Genomic DNA, 24,249 nt, shown 5'->3' with positions numbered 1-24,249 from the left:
GTTTGGACAAGTTCAATTCGTACATGGCCGTTTGCGATGAAGACTTAAAAAAAGGTCCATGCTGGAGTGGACTTTTCATTACGGGCTTTATGATTGTATTGGTGGTGCATGTTTCTGAGCTTGCTCTTAATACCCTGTTAAAGGATTATCGGGGTGCGGGTATTCCTTTTGAACATCGGGGTGCATTTGTGAATGACGGTCTTTTATTGAAGCGACACAAGGCGCAGAGCAGGTGTCGGTGACATATAAAAGGGTTTCAGGACTTTGTTTGAGCATTTTATTTGTGTGGGTGACATAAAGAGGAGACAGAAATACATCAGCAAGGAGGCGGGGCTTCATCACGAAACAGACGGAACGGAAGGAATCTGTCAACGCATCGCGCTGCTTTTTTATTTTATCGTTTGTGGATTGGCTTTGTTTATGTGGAAGAGGGTACGTGCGAGCGGCAACTGCGCACCAGTGTGGATGTGATGGTGGTGAGTGAAACGGCATTTCTTTCCGGGATCACGGGTGAAAACGTGCCTTCGCGGTGCTGTGGGCATGGATGACTGACGAGGGGGAACGGATGAAATGAGTTGGGGTGCACACATTCGTAGGGAAAGACTGCCATGCTTTTTTTTTCTGGCGTTTATCCGTTGTTGTTTCCCTTTGATTAAGAGGGCGACAACGCTCTGCGACAACAATTTTCATTCATGCGAGGATTCATTCCCAATGGTGCTGATGGGAACTTAATGCGGCCAGACGATAACAATCAAGAGGACTGTGAGTGTGGTGCGAGCACCTGAAGGGGAGACGACATGAACGGAGTTGGGCGGACGGCAGTATCGGAAGGTTTGACGGAAGAGGATACGTAAAATAAAGGGAGATAAAATGAGGTTGGCGGTGCTGCTGTGCGATGTGTGAGGGAGAAGAAAAACAAGTGCTTTCTGACATGTCGGTGGGTGTGCCACGGCCACCGATGAGTTCTCAGGGAGAGGGACAGGAGTGAGACGGAGACTGTGCGCACCGACTGCGGCGTGTGGTGCGACAGGATGCAATTTCCATTGTGAAGGATGTGACGGCCGTCATGCGTGCAGCAGAGCGTCACCTGCATCTTTGTGTCTGCCGAGCTTGCAGGTGCCGCGAGGAGGTGCAGGCGACCTCTCATCATTGGGGCTGCTGAGGCTGTTTTTCCTCTCTGCTCAGCGGGAGAAGCAACTTTTCCTGCAGGCGATGTGCTGTTCTGCATCGATACTTCCCACGGGTTGTCACGCCGCCGTGCCGTTGCAGTGCAACTCTCTTTTTCCTCACTCCACACCTAGCCCCCTCTCATTTGTCTTTTTTGCAGGGCCGTGGCCCGCGGTCCCCCATTGGGAGGCTGCTCACTTGTTTTTCTTAATCTTTTTATGGTGTTGAGGGGTGCTGGAGAATATTGACTGATGGGATGGTGATGTTGTGCTTTGTATTGAGTGGTGGCGGTGTGTACTGTTTTGCTGCCTTTCTGCCTCTGTTGCCTGTTGCTCCCCTCCAAGAAGGAAGTTACGACTAAACGCTAATCGCTACTGTGAAATCCGAAGGCACTGAAAGGACCAACAGCAGACATACCGCCCACACACACATATTTTTATGCTCTCACGTGTTGCTGCGGTGAAGGCACCCCGCACACACAACCGTCGCCGCGTGACCGGATCCAGCGGAAGGAGGAGGGAACGAAGAGAGAGTGAGCCGCAGAGGCCCAACATGTCCCGGCGTGTGTTTACTTCCGCGGTGCTGCTTCTCCTCGTCGTGATGATGTGCTCCAGTGGTGGGGCTTCGAACACCGCGACGAGTAATTCGGGGAATGTGCAATTGCCTCATACGGTCGATCTATTTTTGCCGAATCAGACGCTGGTTGTATCGAAAGATGGAAGGTCTCAAGGGACGAAGAGGGATGCATTTGTTTCACCCTCTCTTGTCAGTGCTGGTGGAGTAATTGCTGCTTTTGCCGAGGGTCGCATGGAAACCGAATATCAAGGTGGTCCATCAATTAAGCCGTCTTCTGATGTTGTGGCGGAGTACATCGACGCTGCGTGGAATTGGTCCACTCTTGTTGAAAAGGTTAATAAAGGTACATGGAAGGCACACACTGTGGTTTGTGCAGCTGAGGAAGAGGAGAGTTTGGGCGTTGTGCTCCGCCCCACAACAATCACGAAGGGCAACAAGGTGTTTCATCCTGCGGGAGGCTCTGATGTGTCCTACGAAGGTGTGTGCTGGAGAGAGGGCGGCTTGGAGCTGAAACTGTTTGTGGGTGATGTCACGAATTCTACACCCGGCGATCCGGGTGAACGGATCAAATGGGGTGACCCAAGACCGCTGTTCGATTCGAAATATTCATTGAATCACAAAAGTAAATTGAATACCCTTTTTCCTTCTGGTGGCTCAGGTGTTCTGATGGAGGATGGCACACTCGTGTTTTCTCTGATGGCGAGGAAGGAAAACCCAAATGAAGCTTTTTACACGATTGTCTATTCGAAGAATGGCGGCAAAAAATGATTGCTCTCAGAGGGTATGTCTCCTCCCAACTGCTATAACCCCCGCGTCACCGAGTGGGAGGGATCACTTCTCATGATTGTTGATTGCGAGAATGACCAGAGGGTGTACGATTCGCGTGACATGGGGACAACGTGGACGGGAACCATCGGGACGCTTCCAGGCGTGTGGGTCAACTCACAATCGGAAGACTATCCGGACGGAGGCTTGCATGTGGATGCTCTCATCACCTCGACCATTGGGGGCAGGAAGGTCATGCTTTACACACAGAGAGGGAACTACTGGAAGGGACAAACGGAAAGGACCAATGCACTCTGCCTTTGGGTCACGGACAACATCCGCTCGTTTTATGTTGGACCGGTTGGCATGGGCAATGCTGGGGAGAAGGAGCTTGCCAGCAACCTGCTGTACTCGGATGGCTATTTGCATCTTTTACAACGGAGGGGCAATGGTGAGGACAGTGCCATTTCACTTTCCCGCCTGACAGAGGAACTGAGTGCAATCAAGTCCGTCCTCAGTAATTCGGCGCAAAAGGACGTTTTCTTCTCCAACTTGACCATACCCACGGCGGGTCTGGTGGCAGTATTGTCCAATGCGGCCAGTGATGACACGTGGAACGACGAGTACCTTTCCCTGAATGCAACGGTGACTACGAATGCAAAGAAACTCAAAGATGGGTTTCAGTTGACGGAGCCTGACTCCAGGGTCTCATTGCCCGTGAACACTCGGGCTAATAATGTGCGTCATGTATCCTTGAGCCACAACTTCACAGTTGTGGCGTCGGTGACCATCGAAGAGGCTCCGAGCGGGAACACTCCTCTACTGACTGCGGCGTTGGGTGACGCTGGGCCCGAGTATTTCATGAGACTGTCGTACACCGCGGATAACAAGTGAGTGACGATATTCAAATACGAGAAGATAACAAAAAGTGGCACCTGGGTGCCGAAGAAAGAATACCAAGTGGCACTCATGCTGCAAGGCAATAAGGCCTCTGTGTACATTGATGGTGAGTTGCTGGGGGAGGAAGAAGCTCTGTCAACAGACGGGAGGCCAATTGATGTCGCAGACTTTTGCTTTGGCGCGTGCGACTTTGATGATGATGAGTCCAGTACGAAGAAGAAGCCCAGCAAAAAACCTCGTGTGATGGTGAAGAACTTTTTTCTGTACAACCGCCCACTGAATTCCACTGCGATGACTGCAATCAAGGAAAGGAAACCCGTTCCAAAGAGAGCTCCGGAACCACAAGTAAAAATTGCTCCTAAACCCGCTGCACCTGCTGTATCTGTGGTGCCCGGCCCAGAGAAAAATTCAGCAGCACCAGCGGTGCCATGACATTGGATCCCCATGCAGTTAAAGAAGTGAGTGAGGGTGGAGCGGCAAAGAGGAATACCTCTTGGACTGAGGGTGCACAATTCGTTGTGCCAGAGGTGAGCTTGAATTCTGCTGGGAGCGGACTGCTGCCGCTGCTTCTTCTGGGGTTATGGGTTTTTTCGGCTCAGTGAGGAGTGTGCGGTCTCAGTGTGGAGCACTTGTGCCGTTCCCTGCACGGACACACACACACCGCTAGGAATAAATTTTACTACGCAGAGGATAATTTTTTTTGTTTTCTTTTAATTTTTTCCATTTTCCCTTTGCTGCTTTAGGGCAACCATTATGAACGTCTTTTTTTTCGGCTTTTAATTGTTTTTTTTTTTTCTGTTCGGAGTACAATTTTTTATTTTTTTTTGTGTTTGTTTTTAATTATTTTTGTTTGCTTAAAAGAAAAAAAAATATGTCTGTTTTTTCTTTTTTGCTCCACTCTTCCCTTCGTTTTTGCTTTTGGGGGGCAATCACTATGGAATTTTTTTCTTTTCTACTCTTCCCTCTTTAATTGTTTCTTTCTGCGCTCTTCCTGTGAGGGGTGCCGTGTGTTTCCCGCCCAACTGCTCCACTCGCACACCCACCGACACGCTCATGACGACGGCCCTGTGCGCCTCGCCTGCTGCACGCATGAGGAGGTGCCGCGACGAAAGGCGCGCTGAGGGAGCCGTGACGTGTGGGCGTGCGACGAGGGCCTGTGGGCGGAGCACACATTTCTTTCCCTCTTGTTTTGTTTTGTTTCTTGCGGCCAGGGCGGGCAGACACCCGCAGCGCCACACACACACGCACACAGCCACACCCTGCCGCCGTGCTTTTATTTATTTATTTATTTATTTGTGAACGGGAGTGTGCCGCTACCACCGTGCGGTGATGGAGGGCGGAGAGCTGTGCCGGACGTGTTGTCGACGGACCACTGTGCATCTTCAGTGTCTTATTTACGTAATGGCTGCCTGCTGCACACCGTCATGAGTGACGTGCTTTTCTCTTGTGTTTGCTTTTTTTGCTTTTTTTTGCCTACATGCGGTGCCGGCTCCGCGGCTGTGCGTCTCACGGACTGCACAGAACGAGGATTGGAAGAAAATGCCGGATGCCGCATGAAGGGTGGAGGGCGTTGTGTGGCTCGTGGAAGAGTAAAATCTTTTTTTTTAACTTTGCTTTCCTTTTCTTGTTGCAGGTAACATGTATACAAGGCACGTGGCCGTATTGTACTGCTTGGCGCATGAAATAAACATCTTCCCGAATCAATTTTTTATTTTTTGTTTTTTAAATACTTTTGGGAGTTCTTCTGGACCCTTATCCTTTTTATTTTATTTTTTGGTAAACCACTACGGTTCATCTTTTCTGCGGTATTCACCGCCATTGAGTGTCTCCGTGTCCCGTTGAGTGTCCCACTGCTGGCTGCGCTGTTGACATGTCCCTATTTCTTTTTCTTTCTTTTTTCCCTGCTAGAGGCACTGATGGCCAGCGGCGGCGATTTTTTGTGTTCGCCTCTGCAATGGAACGAGGATGACTGGGCGCCTCGCCCCGGCCTGCTGAGTGCACTTGGAGGGGAGAAGATGATGTGCGCTGTGCCTCACTGTGAGTGTGGGACGCCACCCGCCACAACCCGCTGTGGGGCGTAATCCCAATCCGTTTGGTGGAGGGAAGTAAAGGACAGCGCCGTGGACTTGGGTGCGTCCGCCCCTCTTGTTGCGGCCGTGGGTGTGCTGTTCGCATGACGCTTCATTGAGGTGCGACGTGGATGGCGCTGCTTCTGCGTGCGTTGTGCGGCGGGCTTCTTTTCTCCATGTCTTTGCCCTTTTGTGTGTGGGAAGATTGTAGGAGAGGGTATTTGTGGGGGAGTGAGTGTGGGTGGCTGCCAGCCTCGCCCCGCGCATTGGGGACTTCCATACAAGCGGCTTTGCTTGACGGCGTTTCGCGGCACCCAGGGCGTGGCGAGGAGGCGGATGGGGAGGGTCTGTTGTGAGCGGAAGGAGGATGATAGGACAGTCCTCTTCCGTGTCATTTCCGATGTTGTTGGCAGTACATACTGAGAGCATAAATGTGAGCGAGTGCGGGATGAAACGTTTATGCCGCTTTGTGTGTGCTACTCAATCGTCGTCATTGCAGGCTGTCGTCACGGTGCGTTGCGGTGCGGTGCCGTTTGATGAGGGAAGGGTGCGGTGACACGGCTACTGCGCACCACAACCACTTACTGTCTCTGCACCGTCATTTTCTAAAGTTTCTGTGGCTTGTTTTTTTCTGCGCTCGCATATATATATACATTTGCTTTACGATGAATTTGTTGGAGGAACTTTGGTTTTGGTGCCTGCTTCACGGTGTTTTGTCTTTTTTGTCGGTTGCAGTGCTTCCACGTGGTGCTGAAGCGTTTGATGGGGTGTTTATTCTTCTTTTTGCGCCCTGCAGCCGACCTTGTTTGGCCATGGCGGCAGCAGTGGAGCTCTGCGACTGCGCACTTGCCGTGCGTGTTTTATCCTTTGCCGTTGCTCCCTCGTTGTGTTGGTGGGGGAGGAGGCGAGCGACTGCGTTGTTGGAGAGATGCCCCAGTTTGAGGAGGAAGGCACCGACCGCTGCTGAATGCGACAGTCATTGCTGCGGGTGACCTGACGAGATGACGTCACCGGTGTCACAGTTAACCGAGATGGATGAGGGCCGCACTGCGACTCCCACCCCTTTCTTCATTCTCGCACTCCACTGCAGTCACACTCCACACGCACCGCAGAGCAGCGGCGCGACCACCATCCGGACGTATGCGGGCCAATCGGACTGCACAATCGGTGTGGACCCTTGTCCCCCCGTGTCTGAGTGCCGTCACCGCACTTCTTCATCCTTCCTTCTTGTATGTGCCGTTTGCGCGTATGGTGCCGCTGTTTGCTGTGCAATGCCGACCCACGCGATCAAAAAACGGCGCTTTGACTGCTGAGGAACGGCAAATCCTCCACCCTCCTTCTGTGTTACCATTTCATGCTCCGACGCGCTCGATGGCTGCTGGTTGTAACGTTGCCACGTGGGTCTGTCTTGGCTGTTTTGTGACTTTCGCGGCATCGGGACTGCTCTGTGGTAAAATCATTTGGTCACAAAAGCGGTGCCAATGGTTATTTGTCTTTTTGCCGGGATCCCACCACTCCGCATGGTGGTTGTATGGAGCTGCGTGGGCGATGGGGGTGGATGGCGTAACTGATTTGATTGTGTTCTCGCGGCTTTGTGTTGGCGGTACTGTGATGGGGATTTTATATGACCGGATGCCTCTGCGTGCCACTGTGTTTATATACTGTTTTTGCCTTTTATCCTTTTTCTGACCGTGCAGTTAGAGTTACTTTGGCTTCACCAGCACAACTATCGTTTCAAGGTGTTAGGGATTAATTGCAGTATTAGGATTAGCAGCAGTAGGGATAACGATATATCGGAATTGTGTCATTGGATTTGCCATCTATAGAAAGGGATTTGTTGGACAGGAGTTATGGTCGACGGGGCGAGTGCGACACACCACGACAGCCTTGTTGGTACTTGTTTGGGTCTGTGGATGCGGTCTGCGGTGGGTGCGTGTCCGCGCAGCCGGCACCGTGTGCGGCGCAGGGCCATTGCGACTGTACGTGCGGCGCTGCTTGTTGTGTTGTCGCTGGTTGCGGCGACGGCGTGGCTGCCTGCTGTGCATGCGGTGGTGGTGCGACTGCGGGGCGGTACGGTGGACAGAGCCATCACGGTGGGCCGCGCCGTGGACACGGTGCTGATGGACGGCGTGTCCATCACGAACGGCGTGGCTGTGGTGTTCGACGTTGCGGCGATGCTTCCCGGCGCGCTGCGCATCGAATTGAGGAACTGCGTGTGCGACGGCGGTGCGCAGATCTACGTGCGGGGCTACAGCGGCGAGCCGGCGAGTGACCGGAGCCTGGAGGTGAGCGTGAGCGGGCTGTCCGGGAGCTACTGCTCGCTTGTGTTTGTGCACAACCTGCCGGCACACACGAACGTGACGGTCCGTGACTCGACGATTGTGACGGCGGGGCCGATGCGCTACTCGCAGCTGAGCGGACTGACGGACGCGGTGGCGTCGCCGCTTGTGCTGCACGCGACGTCGCTGTTGCAGACGCAGCTGCGTGTGAGCAGCACTGTGCTGAGGTCGTTGCATGCGGGCGGTTCGGCGGTGCACGTTGGCGGCGGCGTGGACCTGCTGTCGAGCGCGGTGGTGCTTGACGGCGTGTTGCTGGAGGCGTCGGGCGGTCCGACCGCGTCTGCGATGAATGTGGCGTCCTCGTCGATTCTCAGTCTGCGGAGCCACTCGGTGTTCTCCGTGACGAACGTGTCGGTTGTGAGCAGCGGCGGCGGCATTGTGCTTGGCGAGCGCCTCGCGGTGCTTGATTCGGTGCTGCGCTTCGTGGGCGTCGAGGGGTCTGTTGCGTCGTCGCTGGTGCGCTGCGACGGTGGGACGATCGGTGGCGGCGGGTGGCTGGAGCTGCGCGACGTGTGGGCGGTGGGCGAGGCGTCGTCGGTGGCGTCGCTGTCGGGGGTGACGCTGAGCGGCGGTGCCGTGTCGATTGCTCGCTGCGCTGCCGCTGGCGCTACGCTTGTCTCCGGGCCGACGATCACGAGCGGCGTCGTGTCGGTGCAGTGCAACCGTGCCGGCGGCCGTGTGCTGCGGAGCAGCGGCGACTACCGCTCTGCCGGCCTGCCCTCCGTGAGCGTGGTGCCGTGCGACGGCTGTGCAGCAGCGCTGGCATGCTTTGCTGCGCTGACGGCTTCGTTCTCCGACTGCGCGTGCAGCTGCCGTGCCGGCGGTGTGGGCGAGGCGTGCCTGCCGTTCGACGTGCCGCCTGCGAGGGCCGGTGGCGGTGGTGGCGGTGCGGAGGGCTGCGTGAGTGGCGTGAAGCTGACGGAGTCCGTGACGGTTGGCGGCGTGCGTGCGACGGCGTGCTTCGACTTGGTGGTGTTCAGCGGGCTTATCACTGTGGCGGTGGACCTGCGCTCGATGGACGCATTCGCTGACGCACTGAACGTGACGCTGCGTCACTGCGTGCTTGCGGGCGGCGCGCAGCTGCGGATTGGCGGCCTCAGCGAGAGCACGGCGCGCCTGATGCCCCACGCCCTCGTCAACATGACGAATGTGACGTCGCTGGAGGGCACGATCGTGCTGCATGGCGCGATGCCGCAGCACTCGAGTGTGCTGCTGGCGAACTCAACGCTGCGTTCGACGGTTGGCGGGTCACAGTACGTGACTACGACCCCTGGCCATGCGGGATATCGGTGTGGCCCCGCGCTTGTCCTGGACGGCGTCCGGCTACTGTCGACGCGGTTTGTCATGACGCGGTCGTCGGTAGCGTGTGGCGGGGGCTCGTGCGCTGCGATCCTCGTGGAGCGCGGCCTCATGGCGAACATGTCCAGCGTATTCTACATGAACAACTGCGCTGTCATGTCGCGGACGCACGTGATGTACGCTCTTGCGTCGGACCTGCGTGTCAGCGGCGGCTCCGTGTTCTCCATACAGAACAGCTCGTGGAGTGCGCCGAGCACCGAGTACTACGGGGGCGCGTGTGTGTTTGGGGACGTTGTTGTGGCTGGCGGCAGCGTGCTGCAGGTTGTGTCCAGCACGTTTCGTCTCGGCTTCGCCATGCTCATGGCAAACACGCTGACCGTGACTGGTGGCAGCTGGCTGGTGCACCGTAACAACGAGTTCCGCACCGCCTACGTTGTGTACGTGGCCAAGGAGAACGGCGTTGCGTTCCGCGATCGGAGTGTGTGGTCGATACTTGACAACAGCTTCACGTACGGCTCGTACTCGTCAACAATCGTACGCGTGATAAGCAACTGGTCACCACCATCCGACGCGCGCCCGACCATCTACGGCGTGTGCAACGAGATAAGAGGCTCTCCTGTGACGGATTACGGAGACGACCTCAATATTGGATCACCCGTGAGGGTGCTGGACTGTGGTGCGTGCACGGTGGACGCCGTGTGCTTTGCAGCGAGGACGAGCAGCATCCGCGGCTGTGAGTGTGTGTGCGCTGCTGGTGGCTACGGCGACACTTGTCTGCCAGCTGCGGTTCCGGACGGCCTTGGGCCGCTCCCGCTCCCCGATGCGGACGACACGGAGGTCTGCTGCGTGCACGGTGGCATCATCCGCTCCATGGACTATCCTGATCCCGGTGTGCGTGGTCTGTGCTTCGTCAACGTGACCTTCACCGCCGCGATTGTGCTGGACCTGTCGTATTTTGACGCGCCACAACAGACACTCAACATCACGCTGCTGCAGTGCGTCTTCATGGGCCTGTCGATCAGAGGGAGTGGTGCGCGCGTGCACGTGAACGTGACTTCTTCGATGCTAGATCCCGGTGCTTTGGAGTTTGAGGGTGATTTTGGCGTGAGCTCCCAGATACTGGTGGCGGATATTGCAATTGCGACGACGTCGAGCCACGCCATTTCCTTTGTGGAGTTTACTTTCAGTGCGAACATGACGCTGCTGCTACTCGAAAACTACATCGAGGGGAATAGGTACGCAGTCTATTTCATCAATGCTGTTGTTGTTGATGGTGGCGGAATCATAGTGAAGGGAAATACGCTGAGCACAACGGAGGAGGACGACGGTGTGGAATCATCTGTTTGCGTTAATGCGGTTGCTGTGAGGAACGGCGGCTACTTTGACGTGGAGAACAACACGATGAGCTCGGTCAATGGCGTTGTTCTTTTTGGGGATACCACCGTGAACTCCGCGGGGCTGCTGAGAGTGGCGGACTGCACGTTCGTTGACAGAACAGAATATTTTGATCCCGCGCTGCTGTATTTGTCTGGCTCTGTGACACTCGAGGGTGGTGCGCAGTGGCGTGTGACGGGCAACAGCGTGGGTGCAGGCTCAGTATTAACTATTCCGTATTCCGGGCGCAAAATTCAGCTGTCAGACAACGACACCACCGTGGTGCTTGCACACAACCGTCAGGTGGAGGATAGTTATCCCTTTGCTGATCTGGCTCTGCCGAGCATTGTCGTGGCGTCACCCGCGCGGTTTGTGGTTGGATGCAACCTGCGGGGCGATGAGGAGGTGTCGTACGACGGCATGTTTCCTGGGGAAGTGGTGGTGTTCAGGTGTGGCACGTGCAACGACGACGCGGCGTGCTACATGCCCGGGACGGAGTCGATGGACCGCAGCTCGTGCTCGTGCAGCTGCAAGGACGGATGGCATGGCGCGTCGTGTCTTCCCTTCGAGGTGCCCGACACGGTTGTGCCGCCCTTGCCGGAGAGAGCCGTCGACGGCGACACGAGTTGTGTGGTGAACCAGACGCTGACGAACGTCACGCTGAGCATGTGGAAGACGCACCACTGCTACGTGGGGGTTACATTCAGCGGCGTGGGTGCTGCGCTGACGTTCTTCCTCAACAGTATGCCGCTGCATCTCCCCATCAACATCACGCTCACTGGGTGCACATTCCGTGACGGTGCCGCGCTGCAGTTTGTTGGGGGTGCTGAGGCGGACGAGTCAGCCGGCGTCTTGGTCCGCGTGAGCCAGACGGTGATGCGTTCCTCCGTTGTTGCTTTTGCACTTGCCCTCCCGCAGCACTGTGACATCGCCGTCACGGAGGTTGACGCGGTGCAGACCTTTGCGGTTCGGCTGCCACACACTAGGATCAGCATTTGGAGCGTATTGTTGCTGGGCGATGTTGTGTTGAGTGCGTCTACGCTGTTGGTCAGCAACGTCAGGGCGCATTCAAAGAAGCATGACGCGTTTGGTTTTTACTCGATCGGGGCGCTGAAGCTGGTGGGTGGCAGTTCGCTGTACACGCGGTACTGCAGCTTTGATGGGTACATGCATCTTTTTTACGTGCACAGGCTCGGTGTCCGCGATCACTCCGTTTTTGCTTTGCTCAACAACATAATGTTCTCCGGGACAAGCTTCTTGTATCAGCACTCCCGCTTAGGCGTGTCGGATCACAGCGTGCTGCGCATGGTGGGGAACAGCGGCTCCGTGCGCTATGCCATCTATAACAATGAATTGTGGACTGTTGAGCGGTCAAGCTGGCTGGACTGGCGCGACAACGACGTGGAAGTGGGTGCTATTTTTTACGCAACTGAGTCCGCTTTTGTGACCATTGACAGCAGCAGTGTGTTGACGCTGACGGGCTGCAAGATGGGCTCGACGGGGTTGTCGGTGCCTCTGCTATCGCAGGCTGACGCCGGCTACCGGTTCGTTGCTGGGTGTCTGACGGTTGCGGGACGGGAGGTGACGACGGCGGCAGAGCTGGAGCTGAACGGCATCACCAACGTGACGACGGTTGCAGTGTGCGGGGAGCGCACGAAGGAGGGCGACTGCTTTGCTCCGCTGACGACGGCTGTCATTGACTGCAAGTGCCAGTGCGCTGCTGGAGGGCACGGCGATGTGTGCGTCCCAGCGCCTGTGCCTGCTGGCCCGCCGCCGCCACCGTCACCGTCACCAACAACACCCACGCCGCCACCGCCGCCGGTTGGTGAGTGCATCAGCGACATGGTGTACCCCGAGGTTGCGCAGGCTGTGGGCGGCGGGCTGTCGTGGCTGTGCTACCGCAATGTGACGTTCAGCGGGGGCGGCATGAGCCTGACGGTGCTGGTCGGGGCGATGACGGGCGACGTGGCGAACGTCATGTTCGATGGATGCACGTGGAGGGACGGCGCCGTGCTGTTGCTGTTGGGCAACGCGTACGCCGCTGTGGGGGCGCTGAACATCGTCGTCACCGGCAACAATTTTATTGAGGCGCTGCTCAGCCCGGAGGGTGTGTTTCCGCCGCAAACGAACATCACGATCAGCGGGAACCGCTTCACGGTCACGAGGCTGATCCCTCGGTCGGGTTTGGGCCTTAGGAGGCCGTCGTGTGTTGCGATGAATGGACTGGCGATCAGCAACGACTCCGCGGTGGTGCTGAGTGGCAATGTGTTTCACGCGTGGCGGCATCGTCAAGCGCCATTCACGTTCTCAGTTCTGTGCTGAGGGTGTCGTGGCACTCCCTGTTTGCGGTGATGGGCAACACGTTTCATATGGCTGGCGGCAACGGTACGCTGATATATCTTGAAGGATCTAGAAACTACCCGTCGCTGAATGTACTGAACAACTCTGCCGTGGTGATCCGAGGCAATGCTGTGCTGGGGGGGTTAAAGCACTTCATGCTTTTTTTTTGGGCTTCACGTGTGGAGTCCCAGTCAGCGGTCGTGTTTTGGGGCAACGAGATGCAGGGAAGCTTGGCTGTGTTTTATTCAGGCTACTCCTCGAACATCTACTACAACTCCTGGCTGCAGCTGAGCGGCAACCTCTGCCGTGAATCCCCATCAGAAGTCTTTGCCTACATATACCCCAGACTGGATCTCCGCGACTCCACGGTGTCTGTCTCCGGCAACCAATTCATGTCCAGCACGGGCGCGCCGACAGTTCTGCGGATACCCAAAAGGCCCCGCGATCTCACAAACGGAGCGATTGTGGCTGCGTGCAACACTGTGAACGGCGAGGAGGGAGTGCAATACATTATTCCGTCTGTTTACAGTGCCAGCATTCTGACCTGCAGCGACCCATGCGCCATTGCGGCGTGGTGCTTCCCCGCGTACACGACGACGGCCTCGAGTGATGGCTGCGCCTGCACGTGCGCGGAGGGCGGCCACGGCGATGCGTGCCTGCCCGTTGCTGTCCCCGAGCCACCGAGCACCGACGGCGCCGACTTGTGCGTGCGGGACGTGCGTGTGGATGTGGAGGTGAACGTCAGTTTCGGGACGTCGGTGGTGTGCTACGTTGGTGTGACCTTTGCGGCGGATGTCGTGGTGGACGTGGAGTCGATGTCAGGGAGTGTGCGCAACGTGACGCTGGCGAACTGCACGTTTGTGGGCGGAGCGAGCCTGTACGTTTTGGGGTGGCTGTCCGACCCGCCTGCTGGCGAGCGCGCCGATGTGTTGATCAGCGGGCTTGAGTCGCGCTCCGGCGGCGGCGTGCTGGTGGCGAACCGATTCCCGCCGGGCTCGCGCGTCACTGTGGTGGACTCGGTGCTGATTGCAGAGAAGCATGTTGCGTACCGCGGTGCCTACGACCTTGGCGACGCGTCCGCGTGCCTCGTGGTGCACAACGTGAATCTGACGGGGAGTGTGCTGACCATCGCGCGCACGCACGTGGCGGCTGTGTTCCGTGACGCTGTTGGCGTGTTGTTTGTTGGCGGCGTGGCACTGTCATCGCGCGGTGCGCTGTACTTGGACGGGCTGTTGGTGCAGACGGCGCTGGGGCTGTGCGTGTCGGTGGAGGGCGGTGTTGCGGCCAGCGGCGGCTCCGTGGTGGCGTTTGTTGACAGCGACTTTCTGCTGTGCAAGCACGCGGTGTCTGTGCGTGGGGCTGTGAGCGTGTCGGGCTCCGCCGTGGCGCTTGTGCGGAGCGACTTCTTGTCGACGGGGGACTACGCGGTGGCGTTCTATTCGACGGTGAGTCTGGCTGGTGGGTCGATGCTGCTGGCGAAGGGCAACGTGCACGACGGCGTCTCGAAAGAGATGCTCCACGCCGCTGGCGCCGTGACCGCTGCTGGGAGCACGCTGAGCTTTGTGCGCAACCGAGCGCTGCTGCCGCGGATGCTGTCGGTGAGCCTGTCGCTTGCGGCTGGGGTGCATTTGAGGGTGGCGTGCAACGACGCTGGTGGCCGTGTCCTGTCGACGGCGGAGGAGTACGCAGCGGCAGGTTTTGGCGACGCTGGGGGCATCGACGTTGTTGGGTGCGACGCCTGCGACAGGGACACGCACTGCTACGCGCCCGGGACGGCGTCGGCGAGCATGAGGAACGGTGTGTGCGTGTGCGCGTGCGGCAGCGGCGGGTACGGCGAGGCGTGCGTGCCTGTGGGAGCTCCCGCGCTGCCGCCTGCTGCGGGCACTGCGTCGAGTGTGTTCGTCCGCGAGGGCGTGACGGTGCAGTCGGTGTTTGTTGTGCCTGCCGGCGCGAGCGAGGTGACGCTGCGCCACGTTGTGCTGGACGGCGTGAGTCCTGTGCTCTACGTGCCGTGGATGGCGCGAGACGGCGTGCGGATCGTTGTGCAGAACGTGTCTCTGCTGAAAGGTGCCGTGCTGTACGTGATGGGCGGTGGAGGGTTGCGCGGTGCGGGAGCGGCGGGGAGCGACGAGGGCGGGCCGGTGGAGCTGTCCGTGTGCGATGTGGAGGCGCTGAACGGTGCGCTTGTGCTGACCGGCACGTTCCCCGCGGGGTCTGTGCTGACGGTGACGGACTCCCTGCTGGTTGCCGCGAGGCCGACGCCGCTTGTGTATCTTCCCGGCTCGCAGTCCTCGCCGTACGCACCGGTGCTGGTGCTGTCGGGCCTGCGGCTAGTGCGGTCCGTGCTGGTTGTGTCCGGCGTTGCTCTCGTGACCGTGATGACTGGTGGGCGGACGGTGGTGGTGGACGGCGCTGTGCTGGAGGTTGTCGGCGGCGGTGTCGCGCTGGACGCGGTTTTGCTCGGTGGCGACGTTGCGTTTTACGCGAGTGCGCGCGTGGTTGCGTCGGGGGGCGCTGTGCTGCGCGTGTCGGGGAGCCAGGTGTACGCCGCGCATGGATTGGTGTTCGACAGCGGAGTGGAGGCTAACGCGTCCGCCGTCGTGGTGAACGACAACGCCGGTGCGCTGACGGATGGCGCGCTGCTGGTGCTGCGGGGGTCGGCATCGTTTGTGTCCGGGTCGTGGCTGTCGGTGCGCGGCAACAGCATCAGCGGCAGGCTTCTTTCGCTGCCGTCGTACCCGCGCAGTGCGGAATTTGTGCAGAGCACGCTGACGCTCCACGGGAACGCCGGCAGTGGACCCGTCGTGATGGACGGCACCGTTGCGCTTGGGGGTGCCGGCCGAAATTTCGTCGTGGGGTGCCTGACGCTCAACGGGCAGGCGCTGCAGCCGTTCGACTACAGGTCCGCCGGCATCATCGGGGAATTCCGCCCCGTGGCGTGTGGCGTGTGCGACACCGACGTGCGCTGCTTTGCAGCCGTGACGAGGGCGATGTCGGGGTCGTGCGGCTGCCGCTGTGCTGAGGGCGGGTACGGGCACGACTGCCTGCCGGTGTACCTGCCGCACGTGGACGGGTGCAACCGCACGCCCGGCATGCCGCTGCTGAGTCGCACGGCGACGCTGACGGAGACGCGCAGCCCGACGCCGACGTGGACGGCGAAACCGACACCGAGCCTGAGCACGCCGCACTACAGTTCGACGCGGTACAGTTTGACGGAGACCCCGCAGGTGACAGGGACGGTGGCGCTGCCGCCCACGCGGACCCCGACGGCGTCGGTGAGCAGCACGCTGTGGTGGAGCGACGTGGCGTGCCCGACGCTCGCCGTGACGACGACGGCGGCTGGTGGGAGCCTGACGCAAAACGACATCCGCGGCGGTGGGAGCGCCGTCCCGACGCGGCTGATGGTGGCGCTGCCGCCGCCGTTTCGGTGGGCACGTGACCCGCAGCTCGGCACGCACCTGAGCTTCGTGCCTGTGTCGACGGCGCAGCCGCGCGGGTTTGGCGGTCCGTGGGGAGCGATGCTTAGCAACGCGACGTGGGTGCGCAACGCGACGAATCCGTCTACTGTTCTGGAGCTGATTTTGCCCGTGCACCGCGGTTACTTCATTGCTGCCGACGAGACGGTATTCATTCGCTGCGACGCTGCGGCGGTGTCCGGCGGCTGCAAGGGTGTGCTGCTTGGGTCTTTCACGATCAGGTCGAACACGCTGCCCGCCGCTGCCAGCGCTCTCTCGGCGATCACCGGCGTTGTTGCGGGTGCGGCGGCTGTTGCCGTTTTGGTGACCGGCGGGCTGGGCTCCGTCCTGGAGATGCAGGCACTCGGCGTGTTCGCGAGGATGTCGTGCGCCTCGGCGCAGGAGCGTGCGAGCACCGCTGCGCTGCCGTACTTCCTGTCGGTGTTTGCTGCCCTTGACCCGCTGTGGATGGTGGTGGGCAACGCGCTGCTTGCCGCTGTGTTTGGGTGCGTGCACTGCGGTGTGACGGTCGTCTTCCAGCGGTGGCGCGGCGTGGACGCGGCGAGTGCGTGGGCGGCGATGCGCTTCCCAAGCCTGACGTACGTTGTGGCGCACGCGATGCACCTCGGCATCTTCTTCGGCTCCGTGCTTGCACTGGCGATGCCCGACGCCCGCGTGCAGCACCGCGTGATTGGTGTCGTTGGCTTGCTGTACGGTGCGGCGTTCCCTGCTGGCGTGTGCTACTTGATTGCCCGCCACGTGGGCGCGAGCTTCACGAGGTACTGGCAGTTTTCGAGGAAGCCGCTGCACGAGCGCCTGCTGTACCCCGTCGGGTATTGGCACCCCGCGGCGCAGCAGCGGATGTATGGCGGCATGCTGACGAACATGAGGGGCAGCCACGTGTACTGGTGCGTGTTTCGGCTGTCGGTGCTGTGTGTGGTGTGCCTGATTGCGGCTGCGCACCCGCCCGTGGGAGGCTGTCACGTCCAGTACTTCTGCATGGCGGCTGTGCTGCTTGCGGGTGCGGGCGTGGTTGCCTTCACGAACATGATGCGCTCGTCCTTCCTGACGGTGATGCAGACTGCGAGCTTTGTGCTCCTTGCGGCGCTGTGCGTGGTGAGCGCGGCCAACCATCTTGCGCCGAGCGACGGCGGTGCGAGGGCGTACGCGGCTATCGTGCTGCTGCTGACCGCTGTGCTGCTTGCGGTCGCTGTGTACAGCGTCGTTGTGTGGTACGCGGAGGACCGCCACTGGCAGGAGCTGCGCGAGCCGCGGCGTGGAGGGCTGGAGGCGCTGCTGCGCGATGACGAGGAGAGCGGCGACGAGACGCAGAAGCTCTATGACGTGGCGTCATCGTCGTACGCCTCAGGCACCACTGTTGCGTCGTCGTACCGACCACCCGCACCGCCGTTACAGCCCATGGCCGGTGACACCCGCTCAGACGCGCTGAGCCTGTTCGACCGTGCATCCAGTGCGAGCTGCAGCATTAATTATGCTTTTCTGGACAGGTGAGGATGGTTCGCTTGACGAAAGAATTATCGCACTTTCACCTTTTGGTGTGGAAAGTCCCCGACCTAACAGTGTCTTTACGCGTCGAGAATGCACAAAGCCCCTTGTAGGTGCGGCATAACGTGGATGCTTCTGCTGGGCATCTTCTTTTTTTAAATTATTCATAGATTGATTGGGTGATTGATTTGATGTATTTATTTTATTTTATCGATTATCGACGACAACGGATTATTACACTATCACGCTAGCCCGGCGTGGATGCGTAACGAATGTGTGTGTGTGTGCGTGTGTTTTGCGCTCTTCGCTGCAGCACCGAGTATGGGGGCTGGTGCTCTCTATTTCATATCCATACTCAGTAATGAGGACGTGCTCGACGATGGTGGTTGTGTGCGGGCCATAGGATGCATTTAGGAAGGCGTTAGGGAAAACAATCGATGAAGCCCTTCTGCGACGCGTCACCTCCTGGAGGTTGTGAGTGTGCGTTGCTGGCTGACATGAGGGAGAGCGTGGGTGCCACGGCTGTGCAGCTGCACAGCCACCCATCGGACTCCGCCCCGAAAGCGTCATTGATTATTGGTTTTTGTTGGTTTGTTTCTATTTCTGTGCGGGTGCCTGCAGTGACTCTCCCTCCTGTTGCACGATGACTCTGTGGAGGGCATGCCTGCCGCCTTTTATGCTTCTGATGCTGTGTAGAAAGAACTATAAGAGAAATATCGAAGAATTATGCAGAGTGATGTACTTCTTTGTGGATGTATATACTGGTGTGTTCTTTTGGATCACTCTGGTGGTTCATTTTCTTTCTCCTTTTTTACGTTTCTAAACACGTGTTTCAATGTCGCTTTAGTACGGCCACGCACGGGTAGCTTGAGTCGCGGATGTTTCCTTGTAGTTGACGCCATTTCCTGTTAGGCGCCAACGCGGCCACGTTCGGCAAGCATCCACTCTCCACGGCATGCTGCCTGATATTTTGGAGTCATCCCGGATGTAACGCAGGCACCACCGCCGTGGCAGTCATGGGAATTAAGATGGGACGTGGGATAGCGAAAGATATTGTGCTGCACATGTGCCTACTGCATTTGTTCTGTTGAGGAGGTTTCAATTTAGAGGAAGAGGGATGGACACTGCACGATTCTGTGGCTTGGAGGAGTTATTACCCCCTTTTTTAAACATATTTTTGGTATGATCCCTGGCCCCACTCGTGTCTGTTCCGATTGCTTCCCCTGAGTGGAGCTGCGCCATGGCCATTATTATTATTATTATTTTTCGGTTGTTTGCGGGAGGAAAAACACATTGCGAGTGACGAAACCACACTTCATGCATGCGGCGTTCAGGGAGGTACGTATTTGAGGTGGAGTGCACGTATGTGGATGTCACGTGAGAAGGAACGGGGGTTGACTGCCCAACCGTCACTCCTTTTCTGGAGAGTGTGCTCCTATTTTTTTTTTCTGCTGCCCTTTTGTGTCAGGGCACGGCGAGATTGGACAGCACCGTCCCGCGAAAGTCTTTGCGCACTTACACACTCTTATGCCACCGTCGCCCCCCGAATTCGGGAGTAAAAACAAAATTCAGCTGCTTTTTGCATTGGCGCAATTATTTGTTTATCAACTGACGCCATTCTGCCCGGCGTGTCATTTTGATTGGATTGTGTGGGACTGCCCGCCAACACCATCAAACAAAACAGGCTGAAGAGTTTAATTATTTAAACGTCATCTTGTGTGCACGTATTTTCTTATGTTCTGTTGGGCACTCAAACAGCGAGGTGTCCGGAACTATGCGTGCGTGGAATTCTTCCTGCCATGTGGACTGCGGGCAGCACCGAGGGGCTGTCACCTTGACTCCGCAGAGTTGTTGTCGCTTTGCAGGGCTGGCAGGGAAATTCCATGCAGCCTGCCATTGGTGCTTTGTGCTTAAGTGCCACTCCATGCGAATAATTTGGTTTAGCAAGTGAGGGGGATGATTGGGTTTGTGTGCGCTCTGATTCTGTTTGCTACTTTTTGTGCGGACACGCAACACTTGAGTGGTGGGAAAATGGAGCGGGGCGGTGCATGGCCGCGTCTCGCCCATTGTTCACTGCACGATGGTGTGGTGCACATTGTGGTGTTGACTCTGCGATGTGACTGCGTTTTCCTGCGCGGCAATGGCGGTGGGTGGAGGAGAGTGCTGAGTTGCATCGGGACGGTGGGATCGTGTTTTCTTTTTATTCTTTTGTGAAGGTGTGCACTTATTTTTTGTGTGAGTGATAGGGCACACGGACAGACAACGTGAATAAAACAAAATAAAATAGAAAAGGACATTAATGTGGCGGTGTTGTGGTCGATTGCACGTTGTGTTGCTGCGGGGGCGGTGGGCCTTGACTGTTTCACCGACAGGCGTTGCAGTGCGGCTGCATGGCGCACCGACCGCCCCGCCGTGCGAGTGCCACGCCCAACTCCATTGGGACAGCGGGAGGAAACAGCCGCGACTGTCCTTTGGAGCCAGCGGCACCTGCTGGCCGCAGTTAGGCGGTGCGAGTGGGATGCTTCACCGCACGGGTGTTGTGATGGCGCCTCGAAGCGGCATCCCCGGTGATGGTTCCGACGCTGCAGCTCGCAGAGGAGTTGAGGAAACGCGGCGACCAAATTGGACCATGAGCAGCAGCGTAAAGGACATTCTGCTGGAGGGAAGCACACTCAGGACCGACATGAAGCTGAACGATTTCCTTCGGAATTATGTTGGCGGCACGGCGGCTGTTGGTGAAAGACCACAACGTGACGATGCAGGTGTTTTTTCAGGAGCCGGATGCTTACGTACAAGACCAGCGGCTTCTTAGAATTATTTTTAATTTAACAGAGTACCAAGAGTTGGATGCTATTTATAAACTTCATGACGAGGGTGTATTCTTTCTCGAGCAATGGAGGGACTATGAAGAAAAGGACACAGTCACTCCCATTGCAAGGAGAAAACTAAAAGGAGTACTCATGCAGTTACTGAGAGAAGAAAGGCGGGAGGAAGAAGAAAGGGCGTGGCGGGAGGAAGAAGTAGAATTTACCCTAACTACTACGATCAGAGGTGTGCTGTTTAGAGGAAGAGTTCGCGTCAAGGACATAAAGCTGAATGATTTTCTTACGCTGAGATTTGGCGGAAAGGGCATTGTGGCTACCAATCGGGATGTTTCGCTGGAGGAGTTTTTTAAGCAACCCACGGAGTATATCCACAATGCGAGAGTACTGAACGAAATAAGGAAAACAGGTCCTTATTTGAGCATGGGGAGGGCTGTAATGGATGAAGTGTATATGGAAGAAGATGTACACAAGCTTCATCACGAGGGTGTGTTCTCTCTCGAGCAATGGAGGGACTATGAAGGAAAGGATACGGTCACTACTCTTGCAAGGGGAACACTGGACGCTGCCCTTTCTCGGGCGCAGATATCAACGTCCGTGGTTACATCAACGGTGCTGAAGGGATACTACGAGTCTGTGTACAATGCGAGTTGGAGCCATGTGGTGGAAGTTCCTGACGGCGTGGAGCGAAATAAAACGGGGATGGGAATGGATGTGAAGAAGGGGAAACCGGAACAGTCATGGACGTACAAAAAAGTTGGCGAAACCCGCGAAAAGGATGACGGTGCGCAGCAATCCGGTGCAGAGCGTCTCAGGCTGATGGTGCTCACCTCGGACAAGGGATGGCCATACTCGTGGGAAGAGGATGAATTCATTCGTGACTGCCATGTGAACTGTGAGGTGGAGCGAGCGTGGCAGATCGTCGAGCATTATCTCACCGAATGGTTCAGCACTGACGGTGAGCCCTACTTTACGCCTGGGCGGCTTCTGTTAATTGGGACGCCCGGGATAGGGAAGTCGATGAATGCCGGCTCGTACCTCCTTTACCGGCTGCTGCAATACGATATCAAGAAGCTCCCTGTGGTTGTGTACGTTATTGGAAATGAAACATTCTTATTTGAAAAGACCGACAAGACGGTGACAAAATACATGGGTGGGGCCGGTATTGAACATGTTCTTGCTTCCCTGTCTCTCCGTGGGGTGAATGCGTATATTATATACGACGTGGCAAAAGATGGCCGTAAACCGTATCCGATGCCTAATTCTCGCTTATGGGGCATGATCGTGGTGACATCGCCAAACGAGAATAACTTTGGCGCATGGGAGAAATACAAGTCACCAAAGCGAATAATAATGAATTGTCCTAAAAAAGACGATGTGAAAGCGATGTGCGTTTGGATGAAGCGCAATGAGCCAAGTGTGCAAGCTGGGTACTGGAGGAAGATAAATGATCGAATGAAAGAAGTGGGACCACTTCTTCGCTACATCTTTGATGAAAGCAAATACAATGGTCGGATTCAATCGTGCAAAGATACTGTTGATAAACTGAACCGCATCGATGCCGAATATTACCTTCATTTCGGAACTACGCAAATGTTGGGCGGTGACAAAGTGTCTCACAAACTTGTGAGGATCGTCCGAGTACGAGGAGTACACAATATTGAATCGACCTTTAACGGACTGATGTCTTCTTATCTCGGAAATTTAACTTTATGCAAATTGGCGGAATTAATGGCGCCGAATGATTTTATTTTACTCGTATTGGCCATCAAGGACGATCTCTTATCAAAAGCCCTTGAAAAGTATTCTGTGTTTACGTTTTTGAGCGAGGCCTTTGTAAATGCAATAATACCGAAACTCAGGGAGCTGAAACTGCAAGAAGATGCTCCGCCACACCGCTGTGCGCTGGAATCACGTCCACATGAGCGCCCTCTCAAGCCCCTTCCTTTACCGTTACTGGAAAATTTTAAGAAGAAGATTGAAATAGAGTCTCGGGTGCTGTACAAACCGGTGGCCCAAAACTTTCCGTTGGTGGACGCCTTTTTCTTCATGGAGTCAAATCCGAAGACGCTGGTTGGGCTGCAGATTACTACGGCGAGTGCGCATCGCACCATACCCAGCACTGTGAATCAGTTCAAAGAAAAAATGGCGGCATATTTTAATGGTTGGGAGGAATTTTCTGAAGGTTTGTCGTGGGAGATTATTTACATACAACACGCAGACAGCACGCCCATGACTGGCTGGCAGAGATGCGGTCCCGTCGAAACCAATAATTTGAGCGACGATGAAAAAGAAATTGTGGCGTTCTGGGAGAAGGAGGTACACCAGTACCAAGTTTCTGTATCATCCAGAGACTTTAGAAGAAAAGAAGCTCTCCCAATTGTGGAAGAAGAACAAGAACAGGAAACAGAATAGGAAATGAAAAGTGAAAGAGACATTTTGATTTATGGTAAATTTTTTTTTCGAAATATATAAATATATACAGACACTTTTGTGTCCATACGTTGCGGATGCACCAGCATCACGCGGCAGCACCGCAAAAAAGTGTTAAGAATGTTCAACGCGAGTGATAATAGCAGTGACAGAAGAAATTAAGTGGGGAAAGGGAAATTTATATTTTTGGTGAAAAACATATTTCGAGTTTTTTAATACATGTGAGTGTTTGTTTTTTTATACGACACCGGTGCACCATCCCCTTTAGGAGTAATACGCACAGATGCCAAAAAATTACAACGCGATATTCCTTCACAATGACAGAAAAACAAATCAGGGATGCCAGGGGCATTTTAATTAATGGTAAGAAAATATTGAAGAAGTTTTATAGTAATGCGAATTCTTCTGTCTGTAGACAAGACGTGATAACAGAATTGCTCTGTTATTAAGGAATTACTGTCTTTAACTGTATCGTATTATTAATACATTTTCCTTTTTATTCTATTTTTTTCTAGGACCGATCATTAAGTGAAGCATCTTCAAGGGATAGACGAAGGGTAAGTTCTATTGTGAAAACAGTGCACTCCGTGTGACCGCGTGGAGTGAGGCGCCGCGTCATGGGTGGATAAGGAATCGCTTCCGCGTGTGACTCTTTGGGAGATTGCTTGCTCCGTGTGCGTTGTATGCCGGCAGCGGTCTGTGGCCGTATCCCTTTGTCTGTGGGATTGAACTGGAGGCGATGGCGGTGTGTCGTTCCTCCTCGTCCATTGGTGGATGATTGCTGGCGGTGTGTGCGTTTGTTGTGTGGATGCCGTCTCGCAGTTTACGCGCACAGTGAGCCATAACCGCTGTGAAAGGCCGCGTCTTCTCTGTATGGACTTTTTGCCGTTGTGCGGTGTGTTTGACCATATCTTTCGGTGTGTGCATAACTGCTGGGCGTGTTTTACCGGAGCGTTGGGTGTGACCATCTGCCACGGCCACAATTTGTATGGTAGAGCGCGTGCGGGTTAGGGTTAGGGTTAGGGTTAGGGTTAGGGTTAGGGTTAGGGTTAGGGTTAGGGTTAGGGTTAGGGTTAGGGTTAGGGTTAGGGTTAGGGTTAGGGTTAGGGTTAGGGTTAGGGTTAGGGTTAGGGTTAGGGTTAGGGTTAGGGTTAGGGTTAGGGTTAGGGTTAGGGTTAGGGTTAGGGTTAGGGTTAGGGTTTGG

General features: G+C 56.2%; 3 pseudogenes, besides 11 other annotated features; all 3 read left to right on the top strand.

Moving 5' to 3' along the window:
• Positions 1-4,703: part of a sequence feature (areas not merged during assembly with more than two copies in the genome that could not be assigned to a particular haplotype) that runs on past the window's edge.
• Positions 1,606-3,840, top strand: Tc00.1047053511391.60 (annotated as a pseudogene).
• Positions 4,169-4,260: a sequence feature (A-rich).
• Positions 4,681-4,703: a microsatellite.
• Positions 4,704-6,262: a sequence feature (areas merged during assembly that could not be assigned to a particular haplotype. This can correspond to areas where the two haplotypes were merged or to regions with more than two copies in the genome that were merged during assembly.).
• Positions 6,263-20,633: a sequence feature (areas merged during assembly that could not be assigned to a particular haplotype. This can correspond to areas where the two haplotypes were merged or to regions with more than two copies in the genome that were merged during assembly.).
• On the top strand, positions 7,328-17,796 carry Tc00.1047053511391.24 (annotated as a pseudogene).
• Positions 12,257-12,310: a microsatellite.
• Positions 19,037-19,057: a sequence feature (AT_rich).
• Tc00.1047053511391.10 lies at positions 20,090-23,027 on the top strand (annotated as a pseudogene).
• Positions 20,634-24,249: a sequence feature (areas not merged during assembly with more than two copies in the genome that could not be assigned to a particular haplotype).
• Positions 23,865-24,052: a repeat region.
• Positions 24,050-24,249: a repeat region.
• Positions 24,053-24,232: a microsatellite.

This window comes from Trypanosoma cruzi, genomic scaffold (assembly GCF_000209065.1).
Source record: "Trypanosoma cruzi strain CL Brener 1047053517109 genomic scaffold, whole genome shotgun sequence".
Classification (NCBI taxonomy): Eukaryota; Euglenozoa; class Kinetoplastea; order Trypanosomatida; family Trypanosomatidae; genus Trypanosoma; species Trypanosoma cruzi.
The sequence above is the reverse complement of the archived record's forward strand: the minus strand, read 5'-3'. Positions and strand labels throughout refer to the sequence as shown.